Here is a 4,284-nt window from a genome sequence, read left to right on the forward strand (position 1 = left end):
AATGTTGATGAAAGGGAATGCATTTGACCAGAAGATTTTATTACTATCTGAGCTGAAGTTAAATATTTTATCCTAAACCACATGTATGTAGTAAAGTATGCAGTGAAACTTTTTATAGTATGAAGGGACAAGCAACAATCATAAAGTTTTGGTCACAAGTCTGATGACCGCTGCTCCCAACTTTAAAGACTATTAATAGCTTTTAGCCTACCAAAATAATTAATCAGCCTATAAAACAATACTTCCAAATGGACTTCAGGTTTACCAGTGAACAAGTCCTACTCATTTCCTAGCATTTCTTTCTCGGACATATCTGAAACTGAGGAAAAACAATCCAGTCAAGGATTTAGAGCAGCAGTTCATCGCTTTTGTTGTTGATGTAATGCCTTCTCTCTTTACTGAAACAGCGGTGCATGTAGCCAAAGCAAAGGGAAGGAGTTGGTGCACAATGAGAAACTCAGATGGATGATTCAGGACCAAGTGTAAGAAGAGCTGCGGCAGATGGAAGAGTTCCAGGTTTGAGCAGTGGGACCACAGAATCAATGGGCAACACTTACAGGCACAGTGTCACACATGACTAATGGACCGGCTTAATGAGGTTCACATATCACAGTACAGAATGTGCTTCCATTACTGGTGTAACTTAGATCAATAAAGAATGTGACGTCAATAAATTCAAATCTGCAAACATGCTGTGATTAATTCAAAACAAAAAAACGGTTTCTCTGGTATTTTCCAGTGGAGATAGAAGTGAAGGGATTGGCATCATACTTTGAGGAAGAGCAGCTGAAGGAGAGAAACTCATCTCATGGGTTGAGTGAACAAACGTCACTTCAGGGTAGCATCCCAGCATTTCCTTCGCAGACAGGCTGAGGCAGGATAAAGTTCTGCAGGCAGAGCTGCTGTCCGCTTTCTAAATCTGCCTGCCAGTCTTTCCATCAATCCAAATAATGTCACTTTTGAAGACATGTTTCGAACAACCATGAGTAAAGGTAACTGAACCTTGAAATGCTTCCAAAGTTGGATATTATCAGTTATAAAGTGATTTACAATACTAGTGATCAAACTCAAGGTTACTAGGTCAAGGTGATATGTCAAAATAATAAACAACCATGCAATAAATGTAGTTTTGAATGGGCGCTCATGGGTTGTCGGGGCACATTCAAGTAATTCATAATAAAATGAATTAGAGTAACTTAGTAACAGTAATTTTCAAAGTAAGAAAAGCAAAAAAATAAAACACTTTGCTAGACTTGAGCCCAGATCAACACACACAAGCTGGAGGACATGAACATTTTAACCGGGGCTGGAAAAAACACTGACAATACTAAAAATAAGGGAGAGCAGTTCACCAACGTAAAAGGTACATATAACTATAAAAAGGAGATCTCAATGCAAGGGCACATCAAGCAGAACACATTGCAAACAGGCTTAAAAGACGAGTCTTCCTTCTGAGTAATATTGGGGAAAGCACTGCAGATTTGGCCTACTTCCTGTTTGTAACCTCAACTCCAACTTTGTCACAGCCAAATGGTCTGCAGTTAATTAATTGAGTGTCATTGACAGAACTGTGGGAATGTTATTTACTCACTGATACAAGAAACTGATCTATGGTCTATTCAACTGTCTTGCACTATGACTCATGAGCAACTGAATTATTGTAAATAATGTGCAATCTCCAACCTCACAGTACATGCTTATCCTTGAGAACTTCCTGCTCACCGATAGCTTTAAATCTGTGATCCTGTGATAAGTCCTAGACTCTACTTATCAAACTGCGAGCAAAAATAAGTGGGTGTTAAATGCGATTTCAAGCAGTTAAAATAGGATAAATGAGATTTAACATAATCTTTAACTCTCAAGAGTTACTGCACAATTTTGGACTTTGCACCTTCAAACCAATACAACAATAAACTAACATCAACAGCCTGAAGTATGGAAATTCTCTGCAGAAGTCACAACAAAAGGCATCTCAATGCTCCGTTCTTTCACATATGACAGAATCCGTTCTGTCGAGGACAGAAATAGATTTTTTACATAATTAATTTTAATGGACTTGCAATGACCCAAGAAACTTAATATAAAAAGTTAAAATATGTAAAAGAGTTTAAACATGTACACAGGCCTAATGGTGATGCCCCACGACCTGTTGTTGTGCATTATGTATTGGTTATGACATCTTATTTTGCTTACAGTTCCCAGTAGTAAAGTTTTGACAGTAAGTGATAACAGCATCCAAAAGACCCTTTCAGATATGAAGGCTGGCTCAACTTTTGTAGGATGAAAAAAATATATATAAAAAAAAAAAAAAAAAAACAATGTTGGCAAACAGAACGGCAGCAAATTGAAATGAAAAAGTTACGAGATTTATAATATTTGTCTTAATTTAAGAAGGCAGACAAAGATATTTGTTGACAGACACAAAAATAAATAAATCACAATTCACAGTAATGCAAGACGGGCTAATGGTGGGGTTATTGTAATGACCCCAAAATGTGTTGCCTGCATAAACTTGGACTCATCTCTTATCAATTTGCCACGAAACAGTTTTCAGAGCTGCCACAGACAGTTGCAGATATGAGAAAGACATAAAACAAAGCACACAAAAACATCAGAGTGCCAAAAAACTTTAGTGCTTTCCCTGACAAACGAATGGAACAACACCTGAAGGCCTCATTATATATATGACATGCTGGAGTCCTAACTCCATATGAATTTTGTATGTGTGAGCATGTAAGTGCATGAGATATTGAAGAGCAGGACAGACATATTGTAGAGGACCTCTCCCTGAACCCATTTTTCTCTGCAGGCATGTTCACTAATAGCTGAGGCTAGCAGGGGTTCTGCCCTGCTGGCCCAGTCATTAGCTCATCCACAGCATGCTCCCAAAGCTGTTCTGCTAATGGACGCCAAATAACCCAGCCAATCCCTCCAACGCACACATAAGGAACTCATATTCATACCACAATGGATGCATTGCTCCTTTCTGCCATTCAAACACATTGCATCCTCATCTGTATAAACAACTTGTGTTCGTCAACATCTGTCATTTCCCTTCATTTTATTACAAACAGAGTATTCCATTTCCAACAGGGACAACGTACAGTAGAAAACACCTTTTTTAACAATAACTTTTGAGTGCTTAAATAGCAGTAATGTAAATCTATCATAACTATAATATATGCAGTTCATGTTAGATGTGGTGGGGATAAGTTATGATTTACACTTTGAGTGTGTGCTAAAATGTCAAAGTCATTTCTATGCTGTACTGTCTATAGCCTGGGTAACATCAAGAGTATTGTCTGATATGACTGGTACAACCTCACACTTCATTGTCATACACACAGGTAAAAGTACTGCATTCAGTAAGTATAAATAGCATAATCTGTTAAGACTTCTGTCATGTACAATGTAATTACAACTAAAAATTCAATCCAAATATCCCTACAAGTGATCGTTAACATATATTATCACAGTAAATATGGTTCTATTCAAACCTCCACAAAATCCACAGTACAACAGCATTTTCATGGTATAAAAATAAGTTACAAATCTGTATAAATATTTTAACACACACAAACAAAAAAAAAACAGTTATAAAATATGCTGTATTTTCTGACAAGTTTACACAAATTGGGTATTAAGAATATTTTCAGTTTGGTGCTTGTTAAAAAACATTCATTTAAGTTTTTTTTTTTTTTTTTTTTTTTTTTTTTTTTTTTTTTTAAAACGGAGCCCCCCTGGGGTCAGCTGAAAAGAAAGAAAAAAAAGTGCGCACAGAATAAAAATCCGTTCCCTCGGTTTTATAAACTGTTCGCACGGATTCATAATCTGTGCCCTCCGTTTTATAAACGTGAGCAAAGGCCGAAAGATATTCACAAATTCGAAGTTCCAGGATCATTTACTCTATAGCAAAATGTTATTAAAATCAAAAACGACACATCTTTCCTAACGTAGTAAGGTTAACAACGAGCTACAAACTAATTTTCATCAAAACAAGCCGTCCTCCAACCTAAAGAAATAACATTGGTCTCTACGAGCACCTTGCGGTGAGACGGCAGTAAAACAAGTGCTTAGGGACCGTCTACAAACCACAACACCAACACAAAAATATTTATTAATTTAATGATTAAATAAAGTAGTGTCTCCAAACTTACCTCAATTATAACTTGTCTCCTGCTAGTTGTACTACAGCACTTACGTTTAAAAAATAATTTTGGAGACACTACCTTATTTAATAATTAAATTAATAAATATTTTTGTGTCAGTGTTGTAGTTTATAGA

This window comes from Perca flavescens, chromosome 8, assembly GCF_004354835.1.
Source record: "Perca flavescens isolate YP-PL-M2 chromosome 8, PFLA_1.0, whole genome shotgun sequence".
Taxonomy (NCBI): domain Eukaryota; kingdom Metazoa; phylum Chordata; class Actinopteri; order Perciformes; family Percidae; genus Perca; species Perca flavescens.